General features: G+C 51.9%; 29 non-coding genes across 29 annotated transcripts; 23 read left to right on the top strand and 6 right to left on the bottom strand.

Annotated features, from left to right (window-relative positions):
• Positions 1-623: 623 nt before the first annotated feature.
• On the bottom strand, positions 624-695 carry Trnag-ucc. The gene has a single exon. It is a non-coding gene; the product is annotated as a tRNA-Gly (tRNA).
• Positions 696-1,032: 337 nt separating this feature from the next.
• Trnag-gcc lies at positions 1,033-1,103 on the top strand. Its single transcript has one exon. It is a non-coding gene; the product is annotated as a tRNA-Gly (tRNA).
• Positions 1,104-1,399: 296 nt separating this feature from the next.
• On the top strand, positions 1,400-1,473 carry Trnam-cau. The gene has a single exon. It is a non-coding gene; the product is annotated as a tRNA-Met (tRNA).
• Positions 1,474-1,928: 455 nt separating this feature from the next.
• Positions 1,929-2,000, top strand: Trnae-uuc. The gene has a single exon. It is a non-coding gene; the product is annotated as a tRNA-Glu (tRNA).
• A 256-nt stretch (positions 2,001-2,256) lies between these two features.
• Positions 2,257-2,330, top strand: Trnav-aac. The gene has a single exon. It is a non-coding gene; the product is annotated as a tRNA-Val (tRNA).
• Positions 2,331-3,084: 754 nt separating this feature from the next.
• Trnag-ucc lies at positions 3,085-3,156 on the bottom strand. Its single transcript has one exon. It is a non-coding gene; the product is annotated as a tRNA-Gly (tRNA).
• A 335-nt stretch (positions 3,157-3,491) lies between these two features.
• Positions 3,492-3,562, top strand: Trnag-gcc. Its single transcript has one exon. It is a non-coding gene; the product is annotated as a tRNA-Gly (tRNA).
• A 299-nt stretch (positions 3,563-3,861) lies between these two features.
• Positions 3,862-3,934, top strand: Trnam-cau. Its single transcript has one exon. It is a non-coding gene; the product is annotated as a tRNA-Met (tRNA).
• Positions 3,935-4,390: 456 nt separating this feature from the next.
• Positions 4,391-4,462, top strand: Trnae-uuc. Its single transcript has one exon. It is a non-coding gene; the product is annotated as a tRNA-Glu (tRNA).
• Positions 4,463-4,717: 255 nt separating this feature from the next.
• Trnav-aac lies at positions 4,718-4,791 on the top strand. Its single transcript has one exon. It is a non-coding gene; the product is annotated as a tRNA-Val (tRNA).
• A 755-nt stretch (positions 4,792-5,546) lies between these two features.
• Trnag-ucc lies at positions 5,547-5,618 on the bottom strand. Its single transcript has one exon. It is a non-coding gene; the product is annotated as a tRNA-Gly (tRNA).
• Positions 5,619-5,954: 336 nt separating this feature from the next.
• Trnag-gcc lies at positions 5,955-6,025 on the top strand. The gene has a single exon. It is a non-coding gene; the product is annotated as a tRNA-Gly (tRNA).
• A 298-nt stretch (positions 6,026-6,323) lies between these two features.
• Positions 6,324-6,396, top strand: Trnam-cau. Its single transcript has one exon. It is a non-coding gene; the product is annotated as a tRNA-Met (tRNA).
• A 456-nt stretch (positions 6,397-6,852) lies between these two features.
• Trnae-uuc lies at positions 6,853-6,924 on the top strand. Its single transcript has one exon. It is a non-coding gene; the product is annotated as a tRNA-Glu (tRNA).
• Positions 6,925-7,180: 256 nt separating this feature from the next.
• Positions 7,181-7,254, top strand: Trnav-aac. Its single transcript has one exon. It is a non-coding gene; the product is annotated as a tRNA-Val (tRNA).
• A 755-nt stretch (positions 7,255-8,009) lies between these two features.
• On the bottom strand, positions 8,010-8,081 carry Trnag-ucc. The gene has a single exon. It is a non-coding gene; the product is annotated as a tRNA-Gly (tRNA).
• Positions 8,082-8,417: 336 nt separating this feature from the next.
• Trnag-gcc lies at positions 8,418-8,488 on the top strand. Its single transcript has one exon. It is a non-coding gene; the product is annotated as a tRNA-Gly (tRNA).
• A 298-nt stretch (positions 8,489-8,786) lies between these two features.
• Trnam-cau lies at positions 8,787-8,859 on the top strand. Its single transcript has one exon. It is a non-coding gene; the product is annotated as a tRNA-Met (tRNA).
• A 456-nt stretch (positions 8,860-9,315) lies between these two features.
• Positions 9,316-9,387, top strand: Trnae-uuc. Its single transcript has one exon. It is a non-coding gene; the product is annotated as a tRNA-Glu (tRNA).
• Positions 9,388-9,643: 256 nt separating this feature from the next.
• On the top strand, positions 9,644-9,718 carry Trnav-aac. Its single transcript has one exon. It is a non-coding gene; the product is annotated as a tRNA-Val (tRNA).
• Positions 9,719-10,472: 754 nt separating this feature from the next.
• Positions 10,473-10,544, bottom strand: Trnag-ucc. The gene has a single exon. It is a non-coding gene; the product is annotated as a tRNA-Gly (tRNA).
• Positions 10,545-10,880: 336 nt separating this feature from the next.
• Positions 10,881-10,951, top strand: Trnag-gcc. Its single transcript has one exon. It is a non-coding gene; the product is annotated as a tRNA-Gly (tRNA).
• A 298-nt stretch (positions 10,952-11,249) lies between these two features.
• Positions 11,250-11,322, top strand: Trnam-cau. Its single transcript has one exon. It is a non-coding gene; the product is annotated as a tRNA-Met (tRNA).
• A 456-nt stretch (positions 11,323-11,778) lies between these two features.
• On the top strand, positions 11,779-11,850 carry Trnae-uuc. The gene has a single exon. It is a non-coding gene; the product is annotated as a tRNA-Glu (tRNA).
• Positions 11,851-12,106: 256 nt separating this feature from the next.
• On the top strand, positions 12,107-12,180 carry Trnav-aac. Its single transcript has one exon. It is a non-coding gene; the product is annotated as a tRNA-Val (tRNA).
• A 755-nt stretch (positions 12,181-12,935) lies between these two features.
• On the bottom strand, positions 12,936-13,007 carry Trnag-ucc. The gene has a single exon. It is a non-coding gene; the product is annotated as a tRNA-Gly (tRNA).
• Positions 13,008-13,343: 336 nt separating this feature from the next.
• Trnag-gcc lies at positions 13,344-13,414 on the top strand. The gene has a single exon. It is a non-coding gene; the product is annotated as a tRNA-Gly (tRNA).
• Positions 13,415-13,712: 298 nt separating this feature from the next.
• Trnam-cau lies at positions 13,713-13,785 on the top strand. The gene has a single exon. It is a non-coding gene; the product is annotated as a tRNA-Met (tRNA).
• Positions 13,786-14,241: 456 nt separating this feature from the next.
• Trnae-uuc lies at positions 14,242-14,313 on the top strand. The gene has a single exon. It is a non-coding gene; the product is annotated as a tRNA-Glu (tRNA).
• The last annotated feature ends 20 nt before the right edge of the window (positions 14,314-14,333 follow it).

Below are 14,333 nucleotides of genomic sequence, written 5' to 3'. Positions count from 1 at the left end.
CTGGTCACAGCACGGTGAACACACAGTTTCTCGTCCGATCACCGCTACTGCGCGAAGCTGGGCGTTGTCAGTGCTTGGGCGGGTGACCGCCTGCGAACACTGGGCACTGCCGACAGTTTCAGTTCGTATTTCTCTTTCCTCTTCGGTTTCGGAGCTGCAGCGCTATTCGGTCAAGGGCACTGGCGCCACGTTATGCCTTCGGTATGCCAAGTCGCGCCGTGCGGCCACAGTGAAATGAAGGAGCGTGTTGTAAAATTTTCAACAAAGAAAAAAAAAAAAAAAAAAAAAAAGGAATGTACCAGTAATAAAACTGAATTTGTCTGACAGAACATGTGACATCAGACAATACATGATAACAGGCAGCAGGTATTTACTTGAGGCATAAGTAATGTGGTGGCCGCCTCGCCATACCTCTCTCAGTCGTTTCGCGTGCTTGTCCTCTTGATATAGGCCGATTGGAGAGCGTCAGCTCTCGCGTCAGCTGAGCAAAGTCGAGACAAGTCGAGACTCAAGGGGAATCGACGCACACACTATAGGGTGGCCTGCAGCGAGTAAGAGGGCGAAAGAAAGATTAATTTAAAGACGCGTGGCAAAAGTACTCATACGCAAAAGTAAAAGCCGGCTGCGGTGGCCGGGAATCGAACCCGGATCAACTGCTTGGAAGGCAACTATGCTGACCATTACACCACCACCGCACGGTTTCCGTCCGCGCACGCCGCGCTGTGTCTGCTTCCCGCCTGTCGGCGGCGGCTCAAGGTGGTCGTAGCTGTAGGCGCATTACGGGGTAGGCGAGCGCATCCAGACAGCGTCTCTACGCACATTTCGCGTCCTTTGGCAAGAGTCGTCGCGCACGTGCGCCGCAAGAGTACTTAGGCGATCGCGTTCGGGCGTCATTTTTAAGCAGTGCAGTGCAGTTCAGGATTCAGCGTGTGTAGCATTCTCTCGAGAGGATGCGACGGCGCTGGACGGCAGTCCCACTTTCCCCCTCAGACGTCTGCCGCGGAAAGCACCAGGAAGCTGTGAACTAGCTGAGCATCGGTGGTTCAGTGGTAGAATGCTCGCCTGCCACGCGGGCGGCCCGGGTTCGATTCCCGGCCGATGCATCATTTTGTTTTTCTCCGATAGTGGTGCTGCGTGTCTTTCGCACTCGAACTGCGTGAGCCATGAGAATGAACCGCGGGATATCCGTGTGGGAATAACCGAACATGCAGCGCGCACGACTGCTCGTTTGGACTGTTGTGCGCTATTGTACATACTGGCGTCGGCCTAGCATCGCAAGTTGCCTGTCGCGCCGGGAATGCACGTGTAGCAACAGAAAAAAAAAATGAGCCACGAAGTGCAGACTCTCTACCACCGGTATTTGGTACTTACCGAGATTCCAGAAGGCGTGGCGATCGCCTGCCTCGGTAGCGCAGTAGGCAGCGCGTAAGTCTCATAATCTTAAGGTCGTGAGTTCGATCCTCACCCGGGCATTTAATTTACTTTCGTCCACAGCTAAATCGACGGCTCTGGGGTTTGCGAAGGAGCGGAACACTTTGTACTTTGTTATCCTCAAGGCTTCAACGACTCAGCGTGATAATGTTTACTTCCCGTTATTACTACTTGCAGTTCTTATGTAAAATTTTCAAGGAAAAAAGTACTAGTAATAAAACTGAATTTCGTACGATATAACGTGTAAAGTCCCACAATGTATGACCTGCTGTATGATGACAGGCAGCAGGTATTTACTTGCGAAATAAGTAAATAAATATTACTACTTACAGCTTTGCTTTTCCTCCTACCCCTGTAACAACGAGGCATAAAGCAATGGATTGTGACTTTTGCCATGCGCGCCTCGCCATGGGCGCGCGAAAAGATGCTCGCAAACAGGGAACGTGCGACACGGAAAGCGAGTGGACCGGGTGTAAACCCCGAAGAAAATGTGCGCGTCCGGTGTGGTCTAGTGGCTAGGATACCTGGCTTTCACCCAGGAGGCCCGGGTTCGATTCCCGGTACCGGAACGGAATTTTTCGGCAAAAGTCACGACAAGTTTTGACCCTGCGAAAGGCTGTTTCACGTCCTCCTCGCATTATAGCTACTGGTTCATAAACGTCAGCTGAAAACAGTCGAGAGAAACGGGCACGCAATGAAATTACTACGAGCAGCGGAATAAAGGGAGAAGAGACGCTGGTCCACTGTTGGACTGCTACCATAGAAATGTTACATGGCAATACGCAGAGCAATTACCGCGAAGCGATGAAAGACTGTCTGCACCGAGGCCCGTTAGCTCAGTCGGTTAGAGCGTCGTGCTAACAACGGGAAGGTCGTGGGTTCGATCCCCCCACGGGCCACTACGATTTCACTCTTCCAAAAAGGCAACGCCGATTTCGGCGGGGAAGTATGGTAACAAAGAAATCGTCACATTGTGTGGGAGCTGATAGGGGACCAGAACGCGACTTGTCGGGGACGCGCTAAAACACTTCACTGGTCACAGCACGGTGAACACACAGTTTCTCGTCCGATCACCGCTACTGCGCGAAGCTGGCGTTGTCAGTGCTTGGGCGGGTGACCGCCTGCGAACACTGGCACTGCCGACAGTTTCAGTTCGTATTTCTCTTTCCTCTTCGGTTTCGGAGCTGCAGCGCTATTCGGTCAAGGGCACTGGCGCCACGTTATGCCTTTCGGTATGCCAAGTCGCGCCGTGCGGCCACAGTGAAATGAAGGAGCGTGTTGTAAAATTTTCAACAAAGAAAAAAAAAAAAAAAAAAAAAAGGAATGTACCAGTAATAAAACTGAATTTGTCTGACAGAACATGTGACATCAGACAATACATGATAACAGGCAGCAGGTATTTACTTGAGGCATAAGTAATGTGGTGGCCGCCTCGCCATACCTCTCTCAGTCGTTTCGCGTGCTTGTCCTCTTGATATAGGCCGATTGGAGAGCGTCAGCTCTCGCGTCAGCTGAGCAAAGTCGAGACAAGTCGAGACTCAAGGGGAATCGACGCACACACTATAGGGTGGCCTGCAGCGAGTAAGAGGGCGAAAGAAAGATTAATTTAAAGACGCGTGGCAAAAGTACTCATACGCAAAAGTAAAAGCCGGCTGCGGTGGCCGGGAATCGAACCCGGATCAACTGCTTGGAAGGCAACTATGCTGACCATTACACCACCACCGCACGGTTTCCGTCCGCGCACGCCGCGCTGTGTCTGCTTCCCGCCTGTCGGCGGCGGCTCAAGGTGGTCGTAGCTGTAGGCGCATTACGGGGTAGGCGAGCGCATCAGACAGCGTCTCTACGCACATTTCGCGTCCTTTGGCAAGAGTCGTCGCGCACGTGCGCCGCAAGAGTACTTAGGCGATCGCGTTCGGGCGTCATTTTTAAGCAGTGCAGTGCAGTTCAGGATTCAGCGTGTGTAGCATTCTCTCGAGAGGATGCGACGGCGCTGGACGGCAGTCCCACTTTCCCCTCAGACGTCTGCCGCGGAAAGCACCAGGAAGCTGTGAACTAGCTGAGCATCGGTGGTTCAGTGGTAGAATGCTCGCCTGCCACGCGGGCGGCCCGGGTTCGATTCCCGGCCGATGCATCATTTTGTTTTTTTCTCCGATAGTGGTGCTGCGTGTCTTTCGCACTCGAACTGCGTGAGCCATGAGAATGAACCGCGGGATATCCGTGTGGGAATAACCGAACATGCAGCGCGCACGACTGCTCGTTTGGACTGTTGTGCGCTATTGTACATACTGGCGTCGGCCTAGCATCGCAAGTTGCCTGTCGCGCCGGGAATGCACGTGTAGCAACAGAAAAAAAAAATGAGCCACGAAGTGCAGACTCTCTACCACCGGTATTTGGTACTTACCGAGATTCCAGAAGGCGTGGCGATCGCCTGCCTCGGTAGCGCAGTAGGCAGCGCGTAAGTCTCATAATCTTAAGGTCGTGAGTTCGATCCTCACCCGGGGCATTTAATTTACTTTCGTCCACAGCTAAATCGACGGCTCTGGGGTTTGCGAAGGAGCGGAACACTTTGTACTTTGTTATCCTCAAGGCTTCAACGACTCAGCGTGATAATGTTTACTTCCCGTTATTACTACTTGCAGTTCTTATGTAAAATTTTCAAGGAAAAAAGTACTAGTAATAAAACTGAATTTCGTACGATATAACGTGTAAAGTCCCACAATGTATGACCTGCTGTATGATGACAGGCAGCAGGTATTTACTTGCGAAATAAGTAAATAAATATTACTACTTACAGCTTTGCTTTTCCTCCTACCCCTGTAACAACGAGGCATAAAGCAATGGATTGTGACTTTTGCCATGCGCGCCTCGCCATGGGCGCGCGAAAAGATGCTCGCAAACAGGGAACGTGCGACACGGAAAGCGAGTGGACCGGGTGTAAACCCCGAAGAAAATGTGCGCGTCCGGTGTGGTCTAGTGGCTAGGATACCTGGCTTTCACCCAGGAGGCCCGGGTTCGATTCCCGGTACCGGAACGGAATTTTTCGGCAAAAGTCACGACAAGTTTTGACCCTGCGAAAGGCTGTTTCACGTCCTCCTCGCATTATAGCTACTGGTTCATAACGTCAGCTGAAAACAGTCGAGAGAAACGGGCACGCAATGAAATTACTACGAGCAGCGGAATAAAGGGAGAAGAGACGCTGGTCCACTGTTGGACTGCTACCATAGAAATGTTACATGGCAATACGCAGAGCAATTACCGCGAAGCGATGAAAGACTGTCTGCACCGAGGCCCGTTAGCTCAGTCGGTTAGAGCGTCGTGCTAACAACGGGAAGGTCGTGGGTTCGATCCCCCCACGGGCCACTACGATTTCACTCTTCCAAAAAGGCAACGCCGATTTCGGCGGGGAAGTATGGTAACAAAGAAATCGTCACATTGTGTGGGAGCTGATAGGGGACCAGAACGCGACTTGTCGGGACGCGCTAAAACACTTCACTGGTCACAGCACGGTGAACACACAGTTTCTCGTCCGATCACCGCTACTGCGCGAAGCTGGGCGTTGTCAGTGCTTGGGCGGGTGACCGCCTGCGAACACTGGGCACTGCCGACAGTTTCAGTTCGTATTTCTCTTTCCTCTTCGGTTTCGGAGCTGCAGCGCTATTCGGTCAAGGGCACTGGCGCCACGTTATGCCTTTCGGTATGCCAAGTCGCGCCGTGCGGCCACAGTGAAATGAAGGAGCGTGTTGTAAAATTTTCAACAAAGAAAAAAAAAAAAAAAAAAAAAAAGGAATGTACCAGTAATAAAACTGAATTTGTCTGACAGAACATGTGACATCAGACAATACATGATAACAGGCAGCAGGTATTTACTTGAGGCATAAGTAATGTGGTGGCCGCCTCGCCATACCTCTCTCAGTCGTTTCGCGTGCTTGTCCTCTTGATATAGGCCGATTGGAGAGCGTCAGCTCTCGCGTCAGCTGAGCAAAGTCGAGACAAGTCGAGACTCAAGGGAATCGACGCACACACTATAGGGTGGCCTGCAGCGAGTAAGAGGGCGAAAGAAAGATTAATTTAAAGACGCGTGGCAAAAGTACTCATACGCAAAAGTAAAAGCCGGCTGCGGTGGCCGGGAATCGAACCCGGATCAACTGCTTGGAAGGCAACTATGCTGACCATTACACCACCACCGCACGGTTTCCGTCCGCGCACGCCGCGCTGTGTCTGCTTCCCGCCTGTCGGCGGCGGCTCAAGGTGGTCGTAGCTGTAGGCGCATTACGGGGTAGGCGAGCGCATCCAGACAGCGTCTCTACGCACATTTCGCGTCCTTTGGCAAGAGTCGTCGCGCACGTGCGCCGCAAGAGTACTTAGGCGATCGCGTTCGGGCGTCATTTTTAAGCAGTGCAGTGCAGTTCAGGATTCAGCGTGTGTAGCATTCTCTCGAGAGGATGCGACGGCGCTGGACGGCAGTCCCACTTTCCCCTCAGACGTCTGCCGCGGAAAGCACCAGGAAGCTGTGAACTAGCTGAGCATCGGTGGTTCAGTGGTAGAATGCTCGCCTGCCACGCGGGCGGCCCGGGTTCGATTCCCGGCCGATGCATCATTTTGTTTTTTCTCCGATAGTGGTGCTGCGTGTCTTTCGCACTCGAACTGCGTGAGCCATGAGAATGAACCGCGGGATATCCGTGTGGGAATAACCGAACATGCAGCGCGCACGACTGCTCGTTTGGACTGTTGTGCGCTATTGTACATACTGGCGTCGGCCTAGCATCGCAAGTTGCCTGTCGCGCCGGGAATGCACGTGTAGCAACAGAAAAAAAAAATGAGCCACGAAGTGCAGACTCTCTACCACCGGTATTTGGTACTTACCGAGATTCCAGAAGGCGTGGCGATCGCCTGCCTCGGTAGCGCAGTAGGCAGCGCGTAAGTCTCATAATCTTAAGGTCGTGAGTTCGATCCTCACCCGGGGCATTTAATTTACTTTCGTCCACAGCTAAATCGACGGCTCTGGGGTTTGCGAAGGAGCGGAACACTTTGTACTTTGTTATCCTCAAGGCTTCAACGACTCAGCGTGATAATGTTTACTTCCCGTTATTACTACTTGCAGTTCTTATGTAAAATTTTCAAGGAAAAAAGTACTAGTAATAAAACTGAATTTCGTACGATATAACGTGTAAAGTCCCACAATGTATGACCTGCTGTATGATGACAGGCAGCAGGTATTTACTTGCGAAATAAGTAAATAAATATTACTACTTACAGCTTTGCTTTTCCTCCTACCCCTGTAACAACGAGGCATAAAGCAATGGATTGTGACTTTTGCCATGCGCGCCTCGCCATGGGCGCGCGAAAAGATGCTCGCAAACAGGGAACGTGCGACACGGAAAGCGAGTGGACCGGGTGTAAACCCCGAAGAAAATGTGCGCGTCCGGTGTGGTCTAGTGGCTAGGATACCTGGCTTTCACCCAGGAGGCCCGGGTTCGATTCCCGGTACCGGAACGGAATTTTTCGGCAAAAGTCACGACAAGTTTTGACCCTGCGAAAGGCTGTTTCACGTCCTCCTCGCATTATAGCTACTGGTTCATAAACGTCAGCTGAAAACAGTCGAGAGAAACGGGCACGCAATGAAATTACTACGAGCAGCGGAATAAAGGGAGAAGAGACGCTGGTCCACTGTTGGACTGCTACCATAGAAATGTTACATGGCAATACGCAGAGCAATTACCGCGAAGCGATGAAAGACTGTCTGCACCGAGGCCCGTTAGCTCAGTCGGTTAGAGCGTCGTGCTAACAACGGGAAGGTCGTGGGTTCGATCCCCCCACGGGCCACTACGATTTCACTCTTCCAAAAAGGCAACGCCGATTTCGGCGGGGAAGTATGGTAACAAAGAAATCGTCACATTGTGTGGGAGCTGATAGGGGACCAGAACGCGACTTGTCGGGACGCGCTAAAACACTTCACTGGTCACAGCACGGTGAACACACAGTTTCTCGTCCGATCACCGCTACTGCGCGAAGCTGGGCGTTGTCAGTGCTTGGGCGGGTGACCGCCTGCGAACACTGGGCACTGCCGACAGTTTCAGTTCGTATTTCTCTTTCCTCTTCGGTTTCGGAGCTGCAGCGCTATTCGGTCAAGGGCACTGGCGCCACGTTATGCCTTTCGGTATGCCAAGTCGCGCCGTGCGGCCACAGTGAAATGAAGGAGCGTGTTGTAAAATTTTCAACAAAGAAAAAAAAAAAAAAAAAAAAAAGGAATGTACCAGTAATAAAACTGAATTTGTCTGACAGAACATGTGACATCAGACAATACATGATAACAGGCAGCAGGTATTTACTTGAGGCATAAGTAATGTGGTGGCCGCCTCGCCATACCTCTCTCAGTCGTTTCGCGTGCTTGTCCTCTTGATATAGGCCGATTGGAGAGCGTCAGCTCTCGCGTCAGCTGAGCAAAGTCGAGACAAGTCGAGACTCAAGGGGAATCGACGCACACACTATAGGGTGGCCTGCAGCGAGTAAGAGGGCGAAAGAAAGATTAATTTAAAGACGCGTGGCAAAAGTACTCATACGCAAAAGTAAAAGCCGGCTGCGGTGGCCGGGAATCGAACCCGGATCAACTGCTTGGAAGGCAACTATGCTGACCATTACACCACCACCGCACGGTTTCCGTCCGCGCACGCCGCGCTGTGTCTGCTTCCCGCCTGTCGGCGGCGGCTCAAGGTGGTCGTAGCTGTAGGCGCATTACGGGGTAGGCGAGCGCATCCAGACAGCGTCTCTACGCACATTTCGCGTCCTTTGGCAAGAGTCGTCGCGCACGTGCGCCGCAAGAGTACTTAGGCGATCGCGTTCGGGCGTCATTTTTAAGCAGTGCAGTGCAGTTCAGGATTCAGCGTGTGTAGCATTCTCTCGAGAGGATGCGACGGCGCTGGACGGCAGTCCCACTTTCCCCTCAGACGTCTGCCGCGGAAAGCACCAGGAAGCTGTGAACTAGCTGAGCATCGGTGGTTCAGTGGTAGAATGCTCGCCTGCCACGCGGGCGGCCCGGGTTCGATTCCCGGCCGATGCATCATTTTGTTTTTTCTCCGATAGTGGTGCTGCGTGTCTTTCGCACTCGAACTGCGTGAGCCATGAGAATGAACCGCGGGATATCCGTGTGGGAATAACCGAACATGCAGCGCGCACGACTGCTCGTTTGGACTGTTGTGCGCTATTGTACATACTGGCGTCGGCCTAGCATCGCAAGTTGCCTGTCGCGCCGGGAATGCACGTGTAGCAACAGAAAAAAAAAATGAGCCACGAAGTGCAGACTCTCTACCACCGGTATTTGGTACTTACCGAGATTCCAGAAGGCGTGGCGATCGCCTGCCTCGGTAGCGCAGTAGGCAGCGCGTAAGTCTCATAATCTTAAGGTCGTGAGTTCGATCCTCACCCGGGGCATTTAATTTACTTTCGTCCACAGCTAAATCGACGGCTCTGGGGTTTGCGAAGGAGCGGAACACTTTGTACTTTGTTATCCTCAAGGCTTCAACGACTCAGCGTGATAATGTTTACTTCCCGTTATTACTACTTGCAGTTCTTATGTAAAATTTTCAAGGAAAAAAGTACTAGTAATAAAACTGAATTTCGTACGATATAACGTGTAAAGTCCCACAATGTATGACCTGCTGTATGATGACAGGCAGCAGGTATTTACTTGCGAAATAAGTAAATAAATATTACTACTTACAGCTTTGCTTTTCCTCCTACCCCTGTAACAACGAGGCATAAAGCAATGGATTGTGACTTTTGCCATGCGCGCCTCGCCATGGGCGCGCGAAAAGATGCTCGCAAACAGGGAACGTGCGACACGGAAAGCGAGTGGACCGGGTGTAAACCCCGAAGAAAATGTGCGCGTCCGGTGTGGTCTAGTGGCTAGGATACCTGGCTTTCACCCAGGAGGCCCGGGTTCGATTCCCGGTACCGGAACGGAATTTTTCGGCAAAAGTCACGACAAGTTTTGACCCTGCGAAAGGCTGTTTCACGTCCTCCTCGCATTATAGCTACTGGTTCATAAACGTCAGCTGAAAACAGTCGAGAGAAACGGGCACGCAATGAAATTACTACGAGCAGCGGAATAAAGGGAGAAGAGACGCTGGTCCACTGTTGGACTGCTACCATAGAAATGTTACATGGCAATACGCAGAGCAATTACCGCGAAGCGATGAAAGACTGTCTGCACCGAGGCCCGTTAGCTCAGTCGGTTAGAGCGTCGTGCTAACAACGGGAAGGTCGTGGGTTCAGATCCCCCCACGGGCCACTACGATTTCACTCTTCCAAAAAGGCAACGCCGATTTCGGCGGGGAAGTATGGTAACAAAGAAATCGTCACATTGTGTGGGAGCTGATAGGGGACCAGAACGCGACTTGTCGGGACGCGCTAAAACACTTCACTGGTCACAGCACGGTGAACACACAGTTTCTCGTCCGATCACCGCTACTGCGCGAAGCTGGGCGTTGTCAGTGCTTGGGCGGGTGACCGCCTGCGAACACTGGGCACTGCCGACAGTTTCAGTTCGTATTTCTCTTTCCTCTTCGGTTTCGGAGCTGCAGCGCTATTCGGTCAAGGGCACTGGCGCCACGTTATGCCTTTCGGTATGCCAAGTCGCGCCGTGCGGCCACAGTGAAATGAAGGAGCGTGTTGTAAAATTTTCAACAAAGAAAAAAAAAAAAAAAAAAAAAGGAATGTACCAGTAATAAAACTGAATTTGTCTGACAGAACATGTGACATCAGACAATACATGATAACAGGCAGCAGGTATTTACTTGAGGCATAAGTAATGTGGTGGCCGCCTCGCCATACCTCTCTCAGTCGTTTCGCGTGCTTGTCCTCTTGATATAGGCCGATTGGAGAGCGTCAGCTCTCGCGTCAGCTGAGCAAAGTCGAGACAAGTCGAGACTCAAGGGGAATCGACGCACACACTATAGGGTGGCCTGCAGCGAGTAAGAGGGCGAAAGAAAGATTAATTTAAAGACGCGTGGCAAAAGTACTCATACGCAAAAGTAAAAGCCGGCTGCGGTGGCCGGGAATCGAACCCGGATCAACTGCTTGGAAGGCAACTATGCTGACCATTACACCACCACCGCACGGTTTCCGTCCGCGCACGCCGCGCTGTGTCTGCTTCCCGCCTGTCGGCGGCGGCTCAAGGTGGTCGTAGCTGTAGGCGCATTACGGGGTAGGCGAGCGCATCCAGACAGCGTCTCTACGCACATTTCGCGTCCTTTGGCAAGAGTCGTCGCGCACGTGCGCCGCAAGAGTACTTAGGCGATCGCGTTCGGGCGTCATTTTTAAGCAGTGCAGTGCAGTTCAGGATTCAGCGTGTGTAGCATTCTCTCGAGAGGATGCGACGGCGCTGGACGGCAGTCCCACTTTCCCCTCAGACGTCTGCCGCGGAAAGCACCAGGAAGCTGTGAACTAGCTGAGCATCGGTGGTTCAGTGGTAGAATGCTCGCCTGCCACGCGGGCGGCCCGGGTTCGATTCCCGGCCGATGCATCATTTTGTTTTTTCTCCGATAGTGGTGCTGCGTGTCTTTCGCACTCGAACTGCGTGAGCCATGAGAATGAACCGCGGGATATCCGTGTGGGAATAACCGAACATGCAGCGCGCACGACTGCTCGTTTGGACTGTTGTGCGCTATTGTACATACTGGCGTCGGCCTAGCATCGCAAGTTGCCTGTCGCGCCGGGAATGCACGTGTAGCAACAGAAAAAAAAAATGAGCCACGAAGTGCAGACTCTCTACCACCGGTATTTGGTACTTACCGAGATTCCAGAAGGCGTGGCGATCGCCTGCCTCGGTAGCGCAGTAGGCAGCGCGTAAGTCTCATAATCTTAAGGTCGTGAGTTCGATCCTCACCCGGGGCATTTAATTTACTTTCGTCCACAGCTAAATCGACGGCTCTGGGGTTTGCGAAGGAGCGGAACACTTTGTACTTTGTTATCCTCAAGGCTTCAACGACTCAGCGTGATAATGTTTACTTCCCGTTATTACTACTTGCAGTTCTTATGTAAAATTTTCAAGGAAAAAAGTACTAGTAATAAAACTGAATTTCGTACGATATAACGTGTAAAGTCCCACAATGTATGACCTGCTGTATGATGACAGGCAGCAGGTATTTACTTGCGAAATAAGTAAATAAATATTACTACTTACAGCTTTGCTTTTCCTCCTACCCCTGTAACAACGAGGCATAAAGCAATGGATTGTGACTTTTGCCATGCGCGCCTCGCCATGGGCGCGCGAAAAGATGCTCGCAAACAGGGAACGTGCGACACGGAAAGCGAGTGGACCGGGTGTAAACCCCGAAGAAAATGTGCGCGTCCGGTGTGGTCTAGTGGCTAGGATACCTGGCTTTCACCCAGGAGGCCCGGGTTCGATTCCCGGTACCGGAACGGAATTTTTCGGCAAAAGTCACGACAAGTTTTGACCCTGCGAAAGGCTGTTTCACGTCCTCCTCGCATTATAGCTACTGGTTCATAAACGTCAGCTGAAAACAGTCGAGAGAAACGGGCACGCAATGAAATTACTACGAGCAGCGGAATAAAGGGAGAAGAGACGCTGGTCCACTGTTGGACTGCTACCATAGAAATGTTACATGGCAATACGCAGAGCAATTACCGCGAAGCGATGAAAGACTGTCTGCACCGAGGCCCGTTAGCTCAGTCGGTTAGAGCGTCGTGCTAACAACGGGAAGGTCGTGGGTTCGATCCCCCCACGGGCCACTACGATTTCACTCTTCCAAAAAGGCAACGCCGATTTCGGCGGGGAAGTATGGTAACAAAGAAATCGTCACATTGTGTGGGAGCTGATAGGGGACCAGAACGCGACTTGTCGGGACGCGCTAAAACACTTCACTGGTCACAGCACGGTGAACACACAGTTTCTCGTCCGATCACCGCTACTGCGCGAAGCTGGGCGTTGTCAGTGCTTGGGCGGGTGACCGCCTGCGAACACTGGGCACTGCCGACAGTTTCAGTTCGTATTTCTCTTTCCTCTTCGGTTTCGGAGCTGCAGCGCTATTCGGTCAAGGGCACTGGCGCCACGTTATGCCTTTCGGTATGCCAAGTCGCGCCGTGCGGCCACAGTGAAATGAAGGAGCGTGTTGTAAAATTTTCAACAAAGAAAAAAAAAAAAAAAAAAAAAAGGAATGTACCAGTAATAAAACTGAATTTGTCTGACAGAACATGTGACATCAGACAATACATGATAACAGGCAGCAGGTATTTACTTGAGGCATAAGTAATGTGGTGGCCGCCTCGCCATACCTCTCTCAGTCGTTTCGCGTGCTTGTCCTCTTGATATAGGCCGATTGGAGAGCGTCAGCTCTCGCGTCAGCTGAGCAAAGTCGAGACAAGTCGAGACTCAAGGGGAATCGACGCACACACTATAGGGTGGCCTGCAGCGAGTAAGAGGGCGAAAGAAAGATTAATTTAAAGACGCGTGGCAAAAGTACTCATACGCAAAAGTAAAAGCCGGCTGCGGTGGCCGGGAATCGAACCCGGATCAACTGCTTGGAAGGCAACTATGCTGACCATTACACCACCACCGCACGGTTTCCGTCCGCGCACGCCGCGCTGTGTCTGCTTCCCGCCTGTCGGCGGCGGCTCAAGGTGGTCGTAGCTGTAGGCGCATTACGGGGTAGGCGAGCGCATCCAGACAGCGTCTCTACGCACATTTCGCGTCCTTTGGCAAGAGTCGTCGCGCACGTGCGCCGCAAGAGTACTTAGGCGATCGCGTTCGGGCGTCATTTTTAAGCAGTGCAGTGCAGTTCAGGATTCAGCGTGTGTAGCATTCTCTCGAGAGGATGCGACGGCGCTGGACGGCAGTCCCACTTTCCCCTCAGACGTCTGCCGCGGAAAGCACCAGGAAGCTGTGAACTAGCTGAGCATCGGTGGTTCAGTGGTAGAATGCTCGCCTGCCACGCGGGCGGCCCGGGTTCGATTCCCGGCCGATGCATCATTTTGTTTTTTCTCCGATAGTGGTGCTGCGTGTCTTTCGCACTCGAACTGCGTGAGCCATGAGAATGAACCGCGGGATATCCGTGTGGGAATAACCGAACATGCAGCGCGCACGACTGCTCGTTTGGACTGTTGTGCGCTATTGTACATACTGGCGTCGGCCTAGCATCGCAAGTTGCCTGTCGCGCCGGGAATGCACGTGTAGCAACAGAAAAAAAAAATGAGCCACGAAGTGCAGACTCTCTACCACCGGTATTTGGTACTTACCGAGATTCCAGAAGGCGTGGCGATCGCCTGCCTCGGTAGCGCAGTAGGCAGCGCGTAAGTCTCATAATCTTAAGGTCGTGAGTTCGATCCTCACCCGGGGCATTTAATTTACTTTCGTCCACAGCTAAATCGACGGCTCTGGGGTTTGCGAAGGAGCGGAACACTTTGTACTTTGTTATCCTCAAGGCTTCAACGACTCAGCGTGATAATGTTTACTTCCCGTTATTACTACTTGCAGTTCTTATGTAAAATTTTCAAGGAAAAAAGTACTAGTAATAAAACTGAATTTCGTACGATATAACGTGTAAAGTCCCACAATGTATGACCTGCTGTATGATGACAGGCAGCAGGTATTTACTTGCGAAATAAGTAAATAAATATTACTACTTACAGCTTTGCTTTTCCTCCTACCCCTGTAACAACGAGGCATAAAGCAATGGATTGTGACTTTTGCCATGCGCGCCTCGCCATGGGCGCGCGAAAAGATGCTCGCAAACAGGGAACGTGCGACACGGAAAGCGAGTGGACCGGGTGTAAACCCCGAAGAAAATGTGCGCGTCCGGTGTGGTCTAGTGGCTAGGATACCTGGCTTTCACCCAGGAGGCCCGGGTTCGATTCCCGGTACCGGAACGGAATTTTTCGGCAAAAGT

This window comes from Schistocerca piceifrons, unplaced genomic scaffold (genome assembly GCF_021461385.2).
Source record: "Schistocerca piceifrons isolate TAMUIC-IGC-003096 unplaced genomic scaffold, iqSchPice1.1 HiC_scaffold_616, whole genome shotgun sequence".
Classification (NCBI taxonomy): domain Eukaryota; kingdom Metazoa; phylum Arthropoda; class Insecta; order Orthoptera; family Acrididae; genus Schistocerca; species Schistocerca piceifrons.
The sequence above is the reverse complement of the archived record's forward strand: the minus strand, read 5'-3'. Positions and strand labels throughout refer to the sequence as shown.